The sequence below is a fragment of the Adiantum capillus-veneris genome, chromosome 24, assembly GCF_014529385.1.
Source record: "Adiantum capillus-veneris isolate H3 chromosome 24, ASM1452938v2, whole genome shotgun sequence".
Lineage (NCBI taxonomy): Eukaryota > Viridiplantae > Streptophyta > Polypodiopsida > Polypodiales > Pteridaceae > Adiantum > Adiantum capillus-veneris.
Genome location: NC_140954.1, coordinates 75,444,838 through 75,464,722, shown reverse-complemented (window position 1 = coordinate 75,464,722; position 19,885 = coordinate 75,444,838). Strand labels below are relative to the sequence as shown.

The 19,885-nt window shown below is 40.7% G+C and overlaps 1 pseudogene; it reads left to right on the top strand.

Annotated features, from left to right (window-relative positions):
• The first annotated feature begins 1,272 nt into the window (after positions 1 to 1,272).
• LOC147426601 (uncharacterized) lies at positions 1,273 to 17,004 on the top strand (annotated as a pseudogene).
• Positions 17,005 to 19,885: the final 2,881 nt, after the last annotated feature.

The window sequence follows — 19,885 nt, the reverse complement described above, 5'->3', positions numbered from 1 at the left end:
ATGCCTTTTAATATTCACTTTCTAGCTTTTGAGCTCCATTCAACTGTAATAAATTATCTCGCCTCTACAAGGTTATATATTGAAAAAAACTTTAGTGCAAGCAAGGAGAGAGGGGGTTTCTCAAGGAATAAACTGTCTGTCACAAACTTGGGCGTACACACTTAAAGGGGCCACAGAAATTGGATGCAATCTCAAACGTGTATGTGTTGACATATTTGCATGCTAGCAACCATGTATGGATGTGATTGTTATGCAAAAAAATTGACTTTGAATCGCTCTTTGAACCCATTGATCTATTGTTGCAGCCCATTAATTATTCCCGCGACGTCAAATCAAAGAAGGCCGTACTCGTCACTGGTCCGTGCAAAGCTGCAACAACTGAACGTTTCCTCCTGCGAGCCTTCGAACGTGCGCGTCCTCGGTTAGTTGTGTGGCGCAATTGGTGGCGGACCGACTTGGAAGCTAAGCATCGTCTCTGGATTAGTGTCGCCTTAACAAGTTTCCATTAACTGCCAGGTATTTATTCCCACTTTTTCACCAGTGCTCGAAAAAAACATTTTTCAAAAACTTGCCAAACCTACATATGTGAAACAAAAGAGGTAAACTGACAAACTTTGAAGGTTTTAACACCGAATTACACTAAATTTTTCCAAATTTTGTAGGTTTTCTCACCTTCAAATATAAAATTTAGAGGTAAATTTCAAAATTGGTAGGTGGGATTACACTAAACCTAGGTTTTTTTCGAGCTCTATCAAAATTTCAAGCATCGAATCATGCCGGTTTTTAGGTCAAAAACCTGAAGCATTTATCGCAATATTCTACAAAGTGTGCACCTTTCATTTGCATTTACGATTGTATGAGGGAATGTAAATGTTGTTGGTATTGAAATTAGAATTGGAATGTAAATGCTATTGGTATTGAAAGTTCATTTGGAATGGTTGTTGGTGCCATAGTTGGGAATGGTATAAATTTATCAATTCAATTTAGCATTGCACTTTAGGGTCTTCGTTTGTACTCTTGTTTGTAGTGTGAGACCCTAAAGCCTCTTCTTTGTAGGTTTGTAGTAGTATTCATGTCTAGCTGTATTTAGCTTACATTAGGTCTTGAGAATATAGCATATGAAGGTATGTCACATTAATCTTTATTGAAAACACTTTATCTTAGGTGATTACTCAATGTGAATTGTAAATTGAGATGGGTGAGATTAAGCTTTCAAGTTGAAAGAGGTGTCGCTCTGACTAGCCACTGTTGCTTGTGGTATTCACTATACAGATGGCTGGTCAAAGTGAGCAAACACTATGTGATGACATTGATAGTCAAAGGATAAGTGAATTGCGAGAATATCCTATAGAGAAACGCAGAGAATTTGTAGACTTGCAGTCACAAATCTTATTTCATGAATTTGGACAGGATAGTGATTGGCCAGAAGACCAATATCTATTATTTGGAAGGTCTGGGAGAAAATTGAACATTTTAACCATTTTTATTGACGATGTAATGGCATGGGATGTAAATGTAAAGCTTTTGACTCTCAAGAGGAAGCTAGGACTTGTTGATCGCTACAAGGTAGTATACCGCTCAAATGAGGAGACCATGTCAATGGTCACCTTGATGGAGAGAGCGAAAGTGATAGGACATATTTCCTAGAAGAAAAATTATTTTGTATCGGCTGCCTCCACCATATCCCTGCACAACCAACTTATTAAGTTTACTATGTACTCTTCTTGCAAAATGGATGACTATTTCAACATCTCTTAGGAGTAGTGTATGATAATAATATTTGATCACTAATGTACTCATTTAAAGGTGTTTATGTTGTACGTTCTTTGATTGGTACAAAAGTTCACACATATATTTATATTTGGTGTGCAGTCATGAGCACAATAACTTCTTGGAAGTGCGCGTGTAATTATAAGTGTTCGCACTCTATTAACGATTGGGAGTTGGTGTCAAAACGGACCTTTTATTTTCCTCAAAAACAAGACTCATTAGGAAAGTTACATCCTTCCGTGACCAAGCGAAGAAGGGTACAAAGTGACATTGATTTCAATGTCACACATAATATCACAAAACGAACAGAAGATTGGCATGTAGAAAGAAATGAAGAGTCCAGTAGTGATGAAAGGAAGGCTTTCTGCAACTGTTCTTTCTATTGCTATGGCGGGCGGTTTGTGCATACTTCAACCCTTTATCGACACCAAATTCTCTCAGAGAGATTTGGGAGCTTGAAGCTCCATTTTGGTTTAGACGTGCCACATGTAGCACCTTCCTTGAGTGAAGGTCTCAATGTGGAGGAAGAGCAAATGGAAGATTCAAATGTCGGTGACTATCATGCAGATGGTGATGACCATTTACAGAGTGATGCTAGCATGCAAGATAGCAGGGAGGAAAATGAGGAAGGGACATCTATTTTCTCTTTGAACTAATAGAGAGAATAGTAGAACTTCAAAGTTTATGGGATGAACATAAAATGCCGATAGGTGTTCAAGATCAAATGCTACATCTTCTGTTTGGTGACCTTGGTGGAGCAAGGGTAAAGAACTACTCTTCAAAAAGAAGCCTAGCTAAATTATTGGTTTAGTTTCCAGAGACATGGGAAGGTGAGCTTGGAAGTACCCGCGTGCTAGGATCAGTTACAAACAATGCTGAAAGGTTTGAGGATGGTGTTGGACGAGCGACTCACACACCCATGAAGTGCATGCAAACACTACCTAGATCAACATAATGTCAATCGAGGACATAGATGACACGATAGGCACTTGGAGGAAATCTCTTTAGCTTGTCACGCTGAGACCATCCTACACATACAACACTCTGGAAGGCCAACTATACCACAATCAAGAACCTCACTGCTCTCAACTACACCACCTAGCCACATACACACATACGGAAGGTAACTCACCTAATCATGCAAGATTCGTACGAAACTTAAGGAACACCATCCCCTCACTAGGATACACCTGTCCCTAAGCTTCTACACTCAAAACCCTCACTCTAAACCCATCTGCGGAAAACACGTAGGATGACAGAGCAGAATTTTGAAAGTGCCCGAAACTGAGATTTATGAGTACCTATGCGTAAATTATGTCGCCACGATTCTATAGACTACTAGCACGCAGAAAACAGACATCGTTTGATACACTTACCGCCACAAATAGCTCGTAGATGCGTCGGCGTGTGCGCTTCATCTCGCATGGAATGCTTGGCGTTGTCGCGTAGCTCTCCTCGAGCCTACAACAATGGTGCAGTCGGATCTCCAATGTGTTGAGCGAGCCGGGCGTAGCTAGAGGATAAAGCTCACGCTCACTCTCTTTCTCTCTCACACACAGTAGATGGCAGCGCTAAAATTTTGATTATGATTAAAGTCTTCTTTACAAAATGACCTAGGTACCTTATATACTAAGGCTACCTTAGGTTTAAACAAAAATGGGGTTGAAAGGGTCAAATGGCTTTGTATTTACAATCTGGAAGTGCCATTGCACCCCGGCTTCTGAAACTAGAATAACTACTCATTACAAATGACGTTTATAGCCATAATCCGCAGCATTTCATAACTCGCAAAAGATAAGACTTTGGTACAAAACTTGAGTTATGTTGTGTTGTTGACCCGACAGTCAACACACCCCCCTTCCGCATTCATGTCGTCCCCAACATGACCTAATTGTCGATGGCGATGTGGTCTTTGCTGTCGTTTTGGCTTCATCTGCTGCACTGCTTGTAACTTTGTCGAACCACAACAAGAACTATGATCCATTAGAGCGGACATCTATCATCATAACCATTCATCTCTTTGGGATCCTCTGATTACTTTTATGTCTGCTCTTCTTCATTGGGGACTTCTTTGTTCCTGTGCAATCATGTTGTTAGTGTTGTCTGCGGCTTTATCATTGTAGGCCATTCTTTGACTCGCCATTGAGGAGAAGTATGCTATGATCTGAAATTGGTGCTCCAGTTCATTTGTCAGTTGATTTGAGTAGAATTTTCTTATTGTTGATGTAGAAGGAATATGTACAAGAGGATGGTGATAGGTGTCTTTAGATTAGGGTCTAAAACCTAGATGACCAAATGGAAAAAACCCGGTGGGAAAAAAATGCCTTTGGTATACGCTCTTATTGGAGTTGAGCAGTTGAACGTGAAGTACATGTTCATGAAAGGTGAGTGCTTGGGTGAAACACGGAAAGAGTGCCTGATGCAAGTGCCAATTATGGGACACTCTATATGCATATGAGAAATTTGTCAACAAAAGCATGCAATGTGAAAGAAGGAGATGATGGGTGTTTCGAGGAATAAATGTAGCACATGTGGAAGTACATGTTCATGAAAGGTGAGTGCTTGGGTGAAACACAGAAAGAGTGCCTGATGCAAGTGCCAATTATGGGACACTCTATATGCATATGAGAAATTTGTCAACAAAAGCATGCAATGTGAAAGAAGGAGATGATGGGTGTTTCGAGGAATAAATGTAGCACATGTGACATCAAAATATGTCTCAATAGCTTCCACCTTTCCAAGAAGGGTTGTCGATGTAGAAGTTTCTCCACTCGTATCTCACTGTGCTCAGTACGTGAGTGTCTTTTGGACCTTCTCCTTCACTTCACCAGACTTAAGTACTTAGAGTTCTACTCTTTTGCTCACCTATACCAGCATGAGCGACAAACGTAAATATGCTCAACTCTTCCAGCTTGAGCAGTACCTAGAATAGCTAAGACGCTTAGACCATAGAGAATATTACTTGAAGCTTTGGGACTAATACCTCACTCATTTTGTGGCTTAGCTACTCGACTCTGACTTTTATGACTTGTCGGTTGCCTATTGACACTGCTTTGTGACAAGTTCTTCGGCTGTTGTAGTGGCTGCTGAGACATACTTCGTGAAGTTTCATCGTTTTCCTGTACCTTCTTCTCTTTGTAGTGCTCAGGCCTCTCGTTAGTCTTTTCTTCATGTGGATTATGGATTTTTTTTTTTTTCTTAATAATAAGCAAAGAAAATCTTTAAAAAAAACTTAACAAAAGAAAAATCATTCAAATAGAAATCTAAATGCTATGTGCACTATACACATGTCCCTAGGGGCTCACATATGGATTTTGTCCCCATACTCCTCTGTAACACTACTATGAGCGCATATACTCTAAATTTCGTCAAAAAATTATCACAATAAAACGCAAAAATTCAATGCATCTCACAAAACATTGCCCTCTAATAGTCATAATGTTAGGTTCGCATTCAGAATGCCTCCCCCCTTCCTATTTGGAGTCATCCTTTACGACAGGGTATCGCAAAGGGTATGTGTTGTGCTTGGGCAATTAAAAGTTATGCCTATGCAGGCCTTGTAATGTAGGCCTATTATGCATACACAGTCAATGCATGGAAAAGATTTATGTTGTGCAAGATGTGGATATAAGCAGTTTGCTTAGTGGCATTTGTTGGCGAGGCTTCCTATTCTAAGCAATGTAATGGTCTTTGAAGCTCCTGTATCGTTGCTTGATTGAAGTGACTTGCTCTCTTCTAACTGTACTGTAATCGTAGGAAGAATTGTAAGAATTCAAGTGGCGATGCACTGACAGCAGTTTTGTTGTTCTTCTTTGGGACCCATTTCTTTGCGATTATTGGCTGTTTTGTTGTTGACGCTAGTTTGGGAACCCATACTTGCCTGTGCTTCGTTTGTGTTTGAAGAGACTTCTTTGGGATCCACCTTTTTGTTGTGTGAGTTGACAGTGGTCTTTGCTTCAGCCCTTGTACGCTTGGTTGGGAATGGGATTCAGGCTTTGAAAGTTGATATTGTGGTTGTTTTGGAATCCAAATGAATTCCTGACTTTTTTGTGCTTGAATCAACTTCTTTGGAGCCCAAACCTGAGTTGTGAAAGCTTGCGACTTTGTGATATTCTTACCTGGTCGTGCACGCTTTCCTTGTTTTTGTTTTGGTGTTGGATCTTGTGATTTGTCATTAGAGATCTTTGTCTTCTTGATCCATATCTATTTTTGGCTGATCTGGCTTTTTGGTATCCAGATTTGTCGAGCTTTTTGGCTTTGACTTGTTGTCCTGTTCTTTTGACCTGTCATGGTTGTTGCTGAAGGGGTTGGTGATAGTGATGGCCTGAGTTGATGATAGGGGATGTCGTAAGATTCATCACTATCGCTACTATCCTCAACAAGGTTGACTTCTTGTACTTTCCCTTGATTTTTTGGCTGGTAGTGGAAAGTTACTGTTTGTTTGCTCGTGGGTGGTAGTTTCTTGGAGGACTTTTCTAGCCCATTGATTAGAGCATTGTGAGCTTATTTCTCTGGTCGTATTCCTCCTAGCTGAGTCTTTGCATCCTTATTAGGATCCATGTATGAGGATGCTTGTGGTGGCTGTGTCTTCACCGAGGACTTTTGAATCCACTTTTGATGCACTTTATTTGTGTAGCGATGACATTGATTCCCGGGTCGTTGATCTTCTTGAAGCTCGAAGTGTTCTACAGAGTCATAGAACTCATCGTCTTCTCCATCTTTTGATTCTCCACATTTCTTTGTTTTCTCCTTATTTCGAGAGCTTGTTGATGTCTGGATCTCTTCGTTTTCCTGGATTACACTCACTGCAAAATAAGGAACGACAGCATAGCCATTTTCATCACAAAACTTTGTTGTGGGAGCATCCTCCACGGTGCACACGTCCAGAGTAGCCAAGATGTGTTCCCATCCAAAAGGCTCTAACTCTTCTTCAGGAAATGGTTCTGGGATATAGTCCATATCCTCTATAACCCGCTCTAGGATACATTCCTCAAGTTTCAAGCTACCACATTGTGAAGCTCCACACATCCACAGTTCTTTAGGCTTACCTAACCAAGCTGGAAGTTCTAATCCTGCTACTATGGCAGAATCAAACTCCTCAACCTGTGTTCTCGTCACATCCTTATAGCTATGGTCCCTCAAGTTTATCTTTGTTATGGTTTCCATATGTCTCAGGTATATATGGTCATAACCCCAATCTTGGACCATTTTTAATTGTCGCATGAATGGTCTTCTCAGAATGATGTCATAGTTGTTCTTCTTGCCAAAGTCAACAACAACAAAAGTGTATTCATATTCAATGCCACAAGAAGTAACAAGTACTTTTCTAGCAGTCCTAGGGTCTTTTCCTTGTGTCCGTCTGCAAGCTGCAGGGTCATTCGTGTGAATATTAGGGTAGGTTTTCCCCATTTTTTCCAAACCTCTTTGGTTGCAATGGCCACACCAGCTCCACTGTCAAGGATTGCCATGGTTTTTACACCATTGAATTCCATAGGAAGGGTGGTGTTTCCATCTTCTCCCTCGTAATAATCGCCTACCTTGTTTAATGGCACTGGCCTAGTATTTAGCTGAGGCATTTCAAGCTCTTTGATGCCTTCCTCGATTTGAGTCATTGGGGTTTTTACACCAAATTTCTCTAGACATTTACCCACATTAGCCCACATGTTTGGTCTTATTCTGAGCAACTCGGCTAACATTATTGTACAGGTGACTGGAGTAGATAGAATATCTACTAGCCCCTTTGAATCGATGGCCTTGTTGGGAGACAGTCTCTGTGATGGGACTGCAACCACATCTGACTTGGTCTCGTACTCTCCCATGTAGGACGGTAGTGTTATTAGTGAATGGGGTTGACTATCCATAGATTGTACAGATGCTTTGTCGCCCCAATACGATCGCATGTCTAGATTCATTTGAGATCCAGTCTCAAATTCCTCTATTGGTGGTAGAAACACTCCTCTTTCATCACCAGTCTTGTCTACTCGTCTTCTTAGGTCATCGGCTTCATTGGCCTCTCTGACTTGTTTCCACAATTCGTCAAGACCATCTATCTCTTTACAATCCTCAGGTATAGCTTGGTGAAATCCCTCGGAAGAGTTATCCGTGGTCTTCAGTACTATCCTTGGTTCTAATGCTGGGTCTTTGAGGTTTGGTCTGTGCTCATGACTAGAATCTGGCTCTTTTAGTTCCTGGTTTGGTGGGATTACTTGTGTAGGCATGACACGGATCACATCCTCACGTTTTGCAACTGGTGGTTCTAGTAAAGCTTGGGCTGTTTGAATCATTTTTTGGCACATTTCAAACCATTGCTTTTTTAGTTCTGCATAGGGATATGTCATCCACCTGTGTTCTTGGGTTTGGTTGTTTTTGAGTCTCACATCATAGGCTTTCAAGAGGGCATCTAATGTCTCATTAACCTTCTCTGCCAACACAGATCCTCCTGAACTAGCACTTCTTGGTTTCTCATCCGTGGATGGTTCTTCTAGAGGTTTAACCATCTGTGTAAGAGAAGGTGCCTCCTTTTCCTCATGTTGTTTTATCTTCTCCTCAGCTTCGGTAAGCTTCTCAGCTAGGGATTTTTGCCCTCGTTCCCTGCGTGCTTTCATTCTAATCTTTCTAGCTTTCCAACTATTTCGTTTGCTCTTGGTTTTCTGACTAGGTGCGTCTGTCTTTGGTCCATCATCTATCTTTGGACTCGTGTCACTTTCCGTGGTCTTTGTCTCTGGATTCTCATCAGCTTTATTTTGAGCTTGTGCTCTCGTAACCACTTGAACTGGTACGACATTTTCATTTTCTGAGCTACTAGGTAGCTGAACAATCCCTAATACATTTGTCGTGATTTTCCTGATTTGGTTTGGTTTTTTCGGGCAATCGGGGATCAAGTGAGTGATGCCACACTCAAGACAATAGGAATTTACTTCAGTGATCTCGGTATGAGGACATTGTTTGACCAAGTGGTTTTCAAGACTTTTGTGACAATTTTTCTCTGGTTGAGGAGATTCTTTTAGCATTTCCTCTTGGCTATAAGCAAGCTTTGACCTAGATAAGCCTCTATTTGCAATGAATCGCAATGTCATTTCGTCCATTTCATACCTTCTTTCTTTCGACTGAAACCCAGGAGGTGGAGGTTGTACCGGCCTCACCACTCCATGTGTTTCTCTCACATTTTGTTGCTCCGAAGGGTAGTAGTCACTTTGGTTGCTATACCACATTGTAGCTGGTATTGGTGTTGGTTTATTTGATGCTTCCATAAATGGCATGTATCTCATGTCTACCTGCATTCTAGCACCTGGTAGCGGAGGTTGTTGTCCTAAGACAAGTTGTGGCCTTAAAACTCCTACTAGTCCTAGCGCATTCCCCGTAATGTATCCAGGTGGAGTAGGTGCTTCTGGAACAGGTTGTACATACCTCTCCCTAGCATTTTCCATGCTATAATAGCACTCTTCCTTCGTATGGTTCGTCCATTTTCTCTCAATTTCACACCACTTCGGCTCTCCCAAATCAGACCTTACAAGAGGAATCAACCTCTTGACCAAGTCGTCGATTAGCTTTTCTTGATCAACAGGTGCCGTTGGCTTGACAATGGACTCACTTATCTGTGAAACACTGTGCTGAGAGGATGTGTCATCTCCTTGACTCTTTAAGTCCTTTTCTTTGTATGCCTCACAATTATCCACTAGATAAAGAGCTTCTTTGATCAACTCGTTTAGCGTCATCCTCCTTATCATATGCAGATCCTTCTGAAGGCCCGCATGTCTCATTCCCTGGATAAAGATCAGCATCAGTCGTGCTTGCATAGGTAATTCCGCTCTCAGATAGAGCTTAACATATCTCTTGAGCCGTAATGATGCTTTGCGTACTGATTCATTCTCTTTCTGTTTGAATCTATGGATTTGCGAGACCGTGTCGTGAGCAATGCCTTTTGGCGAGAATTCTTCAATAAACTCCTCAAACAACTCATCTAGGGTCTCAAAATCTCATGTTTCCACTGAGTCGAACCATGTAGCTACATCATCTTCTAGAGTCAATCCAAATCCCGCAAACTGTGTCGCAAAATCTGAAACTTCCTCTGCTCTAATCACTCTTCTAAAAGCCGTTACGTGATCTCTCGGATCTTTATCTCCGGAGTATTTTCTCTTTACCCATTTCTGGACTTGGGATGGTCTAACTCGTCGATTGTCTACAAGTCTAACCAGAGACTCTCCCAATCCTTCTCTCGTTATCGCTCTTGAAGGGAATCCTAGTGGCTCTCTTCTTGGAATTCCTATAGGAATTCTCGTGTTTGGTGGAGGCATTTGTGGTCCTTCATTGACCAAATATCCACCTCTTTCTAGTACAGTCTGTGGATTTGTGCTTTCTACAACTTTGTATTCTCGTTCATACTTGTCGACAACTATAGATCTCCATTGACAGTCGACTCCGTATGTGTAGACATATAAGAGCTTGTAATCCATTATCTCTTCTAGGTATGGATCTGAGCACCTATAAAGATTGACCTCATTGTCGTCAATGTATCTATATAGTCCTTCACTCTCATGACCAATCATCCAAACTCTCTCAACAAGATGGATCTTTATCAATTGCAAGTTTGGAAGATCCATTGTGGGAGGATATTCCTCTATCGTCGGGATCTCCAAGCTTGTGTAAGCTGCGTTTGAATCTAGGGTAGACATGATTTCTTGTCTTAAGAGCTTTTGCTTGGTTCAAGTAGACTTAGTCCACTGTGTTCAAGTTCTTTGGTTAGGGAAAAGTTGAAACTATGTCCAAAACTGCAACCGTTTCGTCACAATTCTCGCAAATTGTCTCTTTTAGACACCCCTAACTTGCGGATGTATTTTGAGGCCTCAAAAGACGTTTTTTTTCAAAGTTGAACTAAATGGTTGTTGTAGTTTTGCTCTAAGATTTGTAGAGCCGCTCTCAGGCTACGTTTTGATATAAAAGCTTTTTCGATCCGATATCGTTTGTGAAAGTTATGGACAAAACAGTGAAATGTAGTTTAGACTGGTCAAAATGAGTCCAAATTCAATTTTAAAAGAAGATTTGGGATCTTTGTAACACTGTGAACACTCTTGTATGGTCAAAATTACAGTTGGACCCTAAAACTGGCCTGGAGACATCCTATGCGTAGGATGTCTATATACTCAGAATTTAACAAAATTTGGTCCAGAGACTCCCCTTAAGTCCAGCAACACAATGGTATGCTCAGAATTTCATTTGGACCTAAAAATTGCCTTGAGACATCCTATGCGTACGATGTCTTTTTTCTGAGAATGACTTGAAATTTTCACCCCAGCTTCTCCTTGTTGTGCTGATTACAGTGGTGTGCTCATAGGTTGGTTTGGAGTCCTAAATCAAGATGGAGACATCCTACGCATAGGATGTCTAACTGCTCAGATTTTGTCCAAACTTGATCCCAAGATTCTCCTAGTGCTCAACAACCCAATGGTATGCTCAAAATTGAATTTGGATGCCAATAGGTCAAGATTTAGGCTGCATAAGCTTCTAGTGCACTCCAAGAGTAGGATGTCTGACAATTCTTGTCTTTGCTTGGTAAATAGGCCAAACAAGGTCCAAATTCACTTTTGAAAAAAGTTCTGGAATCCTTGAGACACTTAGAACCTCCCTATATGGCCAAAGTAGATTTTTGACCACTTTATGACCCTGGAGACATCCTACGCGTAGGATGTCTTTTTGCTTTGTTTCAGCTCAAACTTGCACTGTAGCTTCCCCTTGATGTGCTAAGCTCACAGCTGTTTTTACTTTTTGATTCTGACACCCATAGGTTGGTCAAATGATCAAGAATCTGTTCCAAAAGCCTGATGTCTGTTTTGATGAATTCCCAATTCAAATCAACTCCAAATTGGACCAAATTTGCCTAGGAGGCTTATCTAAGGCTATATGACAGCATGGTATGGTCACAATAGAATTTTGGTTTCAGAATTATGCAGTAGACATCCTACGGGTAGGATGTCTTTTTGCCCAGAATGAACCCAAACTTAGACCAAAGATTCCCCTAGTCTTCAGCAACCCACTGGTATGCTTAGATTTGAGTTTGGATGTCAAAAGACCCCAAAACTAGCTATTCTTGCCTTTTGTCCGTCCAAAAACGCTAAAGTCTGTTCAATCTTCACTTTCACTGACCCAAATGAGATGAAATTTATCACATGCACTCAATACAACATTTAGAACATGCCTATGGAGTCATCCTATGGTTTGGTCTCAAAATTAGGCCTTGGACACAACTTGGGTAGGATGTTTGGCAATTCTCATCTTTTGGCTTTGATTTGTCAAAATTTGGTCAAATTTTCACTTTCCAGGTGAAAATAGGGTAAAACCTACCTTCTAAACACACTGGTAACCTCAGATTTTCAAAAAAATGCCCAGATCACCCTGTAGACATCCTACGCGTAGGATGTCTACTGCTTATTTTTTCAGACTGAAGTGTCCCTGATGCTTCTTTATGCTCTCGGCAAGTGCAAGTATGCTTCACAATTGCAAGAACATGTAAAAATCACTCAATTTAAGCCTTTTCTGAAATTTTACGTTTTCAAACTCCGCCTTTTGGCCTTTGGTCAACAAAAATAGGGAAAAACACTCAAGTCAACATGTTTCTAGGGTAAAACCTACCCTCTAAACCCATTGGTGCAGTCAGAATTTTCAAATTTGGTCTCCAGAACCCCCTTGAGACATCCTACACGTAGGATGTCTATGTTTACAGAATTGCAGGTTTTCTTCACAGAACCCTTGCAAATGCTCTTTTATATGCACAACATCAATCATTCATACAAAAATATCCACAAAAACTTGTTTAATGCAATTTTACCCTCAAAAGCACACTTTTCCGTGATTTCAAATGCAATCAAGCACTTTAGCAAATAATTCAGTGCTGAATAGCTCTAGATCAGAATCGGATCACTTACCTAAAGCTACTCCTACAAATCATATGGGCTTTTGCATCTATGAGTAGAAAAACGCTTCACTGCCACACACGGACTAGTAAATGCTTTTATCACCTCACAAATCACTCGACCACCAACAATTACTCTAATCCACAGATCCTAACTAAACCTATCTAGTCGCAGACCCTTGACAAGACACACGCTTCCTGGCTATCCACTTGATCGCGGAATATCCTCTTCCCGATCCACTTAAGAAAAACGCTTTCTTTAGCCGAAACTAAATCAAGCAACCATCACACGAGTGTTAGTAGGAAACCTACTTAGGTCCTTGTGTCCCTGGCAACGGCGCCAATGTTGGACGAGGGACTCACACACCCATGAAGTGCATGCAAACACTACCTAGATCAACATAATGTCAATCGAGGACACAGATGACATGATAGGCACACTGAGGAAATCTCTTTAGCTTGTCAGGATGAGACCATCCTACACATACAACACTCTGGAAGGCCAACTATACCACAATCAAGAACCTCACTGCCCTCAACTACACCACCTAGCCACATACACACATACGGAAGGTAACTCACCTAATCATGCCAAAATTCGTACGAAACTTAAGGAACACCATCTACTCACTAGGATACACATGTCCCTAAGCTTCTACACTCAAAACCCTCACTCTAAATCCATCTGCAAAAAACGTGTAGGATGACAGAGCAGAATTTTGAAAGTGCCCGAAACTGAAATTTATGAGTACCTATGCGTAGCTTATGTCGCCACGATTCTATAGACTACTAGCACGCAGAAAACAGACATCGTTTGATACAATTAAGGCCACAAATAGCTCGTAGATGTGTCGACGTGTGCGCTTCGTCTCGCGTGGAATGCTTGGCGTTGTTGCGTAGCTCTCCTCGAGCCTACAGCAATGGTGCAGTCGGATCTCTAATGTGTTGAGTGAGCCAGGCGTAGCTAGAGGATAAAGCTCGCGCTCACTCTCTTTCTCTCTCACACACAGTAGACGACAGCGCTAAGTTTTTATTATGATTAAAGTCTTTTTACAAAATGACCTAGGTACCTTATATACTAAGGCTACCATAGGTTTAACCAGAAATGGGGTTGAAAGGGTCAAATGGCTTTGTATTTACAATCTGGAAGTGCCATTGCACCCCGGCTTCTGAAACTAGAATAACAACTCATTACAAATGACGTTTATATCCATAATCCGCAGCATTTCATAACTCGCAAAAGATAAGACTTTGGTACGAAACTTGAGTTATGTTGTGTTGTTGACCCGGCGGTCAACAGATGGTGACCGCCTCTCGTTATCGGATATGCACAAGAAGTAATGGAGCAAAGCACGCACCCGAAATTCTTTATCCAAGCACCGAGGACAACTTTGTAGGAGAGGTTCAAAGGTGTGCTTGTTCAGGTGCTTCAAACTCCAAAAAGCTTAAACGTGACTGTATTACTTGGCTGTGAGAAGTGCAGAGTATGCACAAAGCCAAGAAAGGCAATGCTTGCTTTTGATTATATTCCAATAGGATCTCAACTAAATCTTCTTACAAGGAGTAGAATTTTTTGTCATGAGCTATTGAGTTTGTGGCGCCATAAAAATCAATGGCGTCAGGGAGATGCTTTAACTGCAGGAAGGCACATTAAGGAATTTTGGGATGGAACAAAATTCCAAGGAGTGAAGAACTTTTGGGACCCATTGTCAACATATGAGCTGCCAGTTGTTTGCTCTACACCTGGATGTAATAAGTCCTACACGACTTTTTCATGTGATAAGCGCTCTCAAAAACTTGAAGATGCATGGGATGCTGAGCGAGCAGTGTACACTTTTATCTGCTCCGAATGCAAGGAAGGGATTGAATGTGAGAAAAGGGTGTGCAAGGTAACTATGTCTATCTTCCTCTTTTCTTAGTGTCATGTACATTGGATGTCCTTAATTACTATGATTGTTTGTGTGCATAATTAGGGTGACCCTAGAAATTTAGCTCTTTTGTTGCATTGGGATGGGTTTCAAACATCCAAAACCACACAAAAAAGTTGTGGGGTTGTGGATATTATGGTGCTCAATGCTGGAAAACAAAACTCTATGGATATCATGCCGGTCTTATTTATTCCACAAAGCTGCAAAAAGATTATTAAGTCTTCCGGTGATGGATTTGGATCATTTCTGAAACCATTAGTGGATGAGTTAGAATCACTATATATTGATGGAGTGGATGTATTGTATGAGTATCCACTAGAAAATATCTTTGATGATACGACGGTGGAATCTGAATTCTGTAAGATTCGGACTATGTTTATGATGGTTACCGGAGACCATCTAGCCCAGTGCAAGATAGGCTTGTTCAAAAATGGGGGACAGGAGTTCTGCAGGAGAGATAAGCCACAAGCATCACTAGCAAGGGATAGGCCAGGACTGGAAGGGAGGTATATTTACAATGAAAATCGCTTACAAGTCAGACATCCACCAGTGGCAAGAACAACAAATGAGATGGTTCATGCCATAGCGGAGGCAAAGAGGTGTTGTACTTTTGTCGAGAAGGATGAGATTCGGAAGAAGTCTGGTTTATCGGGCGAGTCAATACTCTGGAGACTCTATGACTTATATGGGTTTGACCTCTCTCTTGACTTGGTTTTTGATGTAATGCACACCTTGTCTCTAAATGTTTTCAAGAAGTATATTGCACACTTATTCCAGAATGCAGATCCTTCATTGAAGAAAAATATTGATGAAGATGCTTTGACTGTCAAAAAATTGGCACCACCATCTATTCGCTATGGTCGGTGGCCAAACTCACCAAGTGTCTATTATGAATCCTCAAGGTGGAAGAGAATCAAAAGTTTATGCAGTGGTGTCTACCATATATTCTGAGAGTCGTAAATGGTATTCCGCAAGAGATGCAAACTTTAGGAATCTTGTTGGTGGACATAGCACATAGCTTTTATGGCTACAATCAAGAACATGGAATGTCGGCTATTGACATTCAGGTTATCAAATCCTTGCTGCAATCTTGGAGAATTCAAAAGGAGGAATACCCAGGAGCAAACTCATCACCCTTGGAGCATGTAGCTGGAAGTGGGGAACTACTTGAGGATATTTTGCGGCATGGACTACATGACATATATTAGTGCTATATGTTCGAACGTTTAGTGAAAGCGTACAATGCTATCAAAACAAATAGCATAAATGATGAAGCTTCATTTTGTACAATTCTATATGAGAATGTTTTTCACAAAAGTATTCCAAGCAATCCAAAATGATAAAGATGCCTTGCTACCTTGTGATAGAGTCCTACAACAATTGCATAGTGTATTGGGTCAAACTACTGCAACTGATTGTGGAATCGTAGCCTCCCTTGAGTGCTGCTCTTCACATCTTGATGGACTATTCAACGTTACTTCTGTTGGAAAGGCAAGATCATTGTGGAACGACATCTTAAAGTATGGCAAGAGAGCATCTTGTACTGATAACATTCTTATGAAGGGTATTGCAATATCAAAGAGGAGGGGTAATTACAGGGTTCCAACATCTGAGGAGATTACCTACTTAAGGAGCTTTTCAAACATCGATGATGAAAGCTTTTCATTTGGTGATGTGCAAACATATGACAAAGTCTTCTATAAAGGAGAACTTTTCAAGATTGGCAATGATGTAGTTGTAAAGGTGGATGCGTTAGACACCTTGTCTGAGGAGCGAGGTCATTGGAAAGCTCGCATAACCTCTTTCTTCTCCATGCAGCTTGATGGAAAAGCAATGATGTTTTTTGGTGCAACTTACTACAAACAATGTATTACAGGAGACAATTATTCAGAGGAATTAGTCATAGATACAATGACTGGAATGAGCATTCTTGAGAAAACACCGCTTCCATTTACTTGGGATTGTGTGCGGCCTATCTAATCTTTGCTTCATAAATTTATCCCATTGCCATTACCGAGGAGCCAAAGATTGATTGCATATGAAGTTAAGGACCTAAAGCAGAGGGCTAAGCTACTAATGGAAGGCAATTGTGGGAATGTACCCTTGTGGTTGGAGCATGATGACATTGTCAAAGTCCGTTTAGAAAACAATGGTAAAATATAATTCAAGCATGTTCTTGTAAGATGTGTACAATGTGACAGCAAAATCACAAAGCTTGCTATTTTGAAATCTGATGCAAGTGATCCTTGTATATGGAAAGTTTATGAGGAGGAAAGCACATGGAGAGATTGGGATTCTTGTGTTCTTTTAATCAAAGATTGGATTGTACTAAAACGTAAAAAAGTTAGAAATCTTGGAGAAAGTGATCAATGGATCCCTATTTTGTGGAGATGTCCATAAGTCAAGGGCATGAGAAAAAGACATTTATAAAGTACTTGATCACATTAGGCTTTTTCTATTAACGATTTTGTGGTTTAAATTTTATTATATGGTTGAGTATTGTTCTCTCTATGATTTATTTTCATCTTAACTTTTTGTATTGCTTGAGTTATATCTCAAGTGGCACAAATTGAAACTTTTTGGAGTCTATCTTATCTGCATGTGTCGACTACTCTTGTAGGGCTCGCATGGATCTTTCACAGTCAATTTTTCAGCAACTAGTTTCACTTCCTCATGAGGAGACTGTGAAACTACTTGACGCTTGGAGGGAACATCACTCTATGGGTAACAAAAGGGTTGTTGGTAACTCAACTAGTTCTCTTCCATATGATCCCTCCATAGCCAGCTTTTCTTGCTTGCAGCAGTCACCATTACACATTCTCTCTCTAATTTGATTGATTAGCTAACAAACATCTCATTCAATCACCCTCCACTGTAAGACATTACTAATAGGCCAAAACGATATCAATTAAACACTGATTTGGAGCAGGAGTACGCTATTGTGCGACTTGGCACATCAAATCCCAATGCTGCAGGTAAATTATGAAGCATTGGGTGCAAGGCAATCAACTTATGGGTTGACGACCACATTTACCCTGGTGATCCAATGAACAATGCAACACTACCCTTTCGTAATGTCACTGAGCTTCTGCGTTTTATTGGAGATGGAAGAGATTGGACTGCTTGGCTACTGTTAAAGATTGTATTCAGCTTTTTCCAATGAAAGGGAAGCAAGTAAACATCTCTTTGCTTCCTATTCATCATTTCAAGAGAAGTCCATGAAAGATCTACAGCAAGTTAGAGAGGAATCCAACAAGAAGATGAAGCAACTGAACAATGAGATGGAAAATCTCAATGAAAAAGTACATCAACAAAGAAAGAGCAGGAGCGTTGACTAGACTATTATGTTCAACTACAACATACTTCACGAAATATGCATCGGCAAATTGATCATCTCACACACGTTCCCCTAGGCTACCACATTTGTAAGCACAAGAGACAACAGATGTCCTTGCTATCCTCAAGTGGCGGAGATCAAAAGAAATGTGTCCATCAAACTCGGTAAGAATACGGATGCAAGATTCTAATTTCCTACATGTTCTGCAGGTTGGCGTAATGCTAATTCAATATGCAAAAACTTGGCTCGAATGATGATGGGAATTGATTTTGATGCTCAAACAATAGGACGTGCTCTGCTGCAGCATATCATCAAGCCAAAGGAGTTGGTTGAGCTACTGGATGATCCATCCAATGTTGGAATCACTTATGTTTTGCGGCAGAAGTATTTCAGTGAGCTAAAATCATTGTGTTGCCTCAAGAGATGATGGAGGTGTGTGATAGTGCAGGAATAAGTTTCAAGGCCTATGAAGCTTTGTATAGAAGTGTCACACTTGGTCATTGGACAAAAGGTTTGTTTAGATTTTTGACAACACCTTATATTGTCAATGTTGCAAAAAAGTGCACCAATAATGATGTTGCAAGCTTGTTGGGTGGATTTCAGTATGTGGAAAATGACATGTCATTAGAAGACAACAAATTCTTCCACTATAACGAGTTCAACAATGTGTATGTTGACTTGTTGAAGCTCCAAGAGTCAATGATAAGATTTTATGGGTTGACACAAGAAGAGTGTGATGGCAAAGTGATATTTTTTATGAAGCTTGATGAGTTCCAAGTTGTTAAAGGTCAACGACTTGAGAGGGTAAGCGTTACATTGATGATCAAGGCCTTGGTGGGCGTTGATGTCAAGCTAAATACCAATGAGAAGGGAAACCCATGTTTAGGTGTTCAGCCAGAGAATAATATTTGGTGGCTAGCAGCTTTTCATCTCCCACATGAGACACATGAGGCTCTGAAATGGTATTTCAATCACACCGCAATCGTTGACGTCATTTGCCAACAACAAGAAGGACATAGATTCCATGTTTCAGTTCTTGGAGCGTCCAAACTGGGTGGCATTTGGCAGGAGACTTGAAAACACTCAAGTGTATGTTAGGGTGCAACAAGGTGTAATGACTCTCTTTCCATGCATTTATTGGTGCCACTGTAAAGTCTCAATGGGAATTGAGGGCAAAGGTGCAAAGACTAGCAAGTTGAAAGGTGGTAAGGGTAAGGGTGGAAAAGTTACAGTCAACTCTGGAAAAGGTGTACCCACTACACAAGTAGTGGGTAAAGCACTACATCAATGGTTTCAAGGTATCCTCAATTGTGACCAACAACTACCTCCTAATCGAAACATGGATGATCCAAATTGGGATCCTATTCTTCCAATACCACTGATAAATGTGCATGTGTGCACCCTTCATGCCCGTCTATGTTCTTGACAAGTTGCTTATGCTCTATAATAATTACACTTGGAATATGGAGCCTAAAGAAAGAAGAGAAGAGTGTATTCGAGAACTCGAATCTATTCTATCGAGCATTGGTCTACATAGGGGTGCAGTTGAGCTATCAAAGGACAAGAAGGTGTCTGAAAGTACACAGGATCGCCCTAATAAAGTTTGTATGGGTGGTAGTGAAGCTAGGCATTTGCTTTCAAACTATTCTGACTCTCAAAGTCCCAATGAGTTTTAGTTGTGGAAAAAGGTGTGTGACATTACCACCTACAAAGGTAATGAAGCAGCCTTAGGAATTAAGCATTCTGGTGTGTGGCAGTCTACTAATGATATTTTTCATTTTCTCAAAAAGGCAAAGCTAACCGATGATGAGATAATCACCTTAAAGTTTGTAATCAATAGTTTTACAACACAAATGGTGGATGCTTGGGGGAAGACACACATAACACATTACATGGTGTGTTGAACATTTGATTTTTGCAATTGAAATACATCTCTATGAGAAG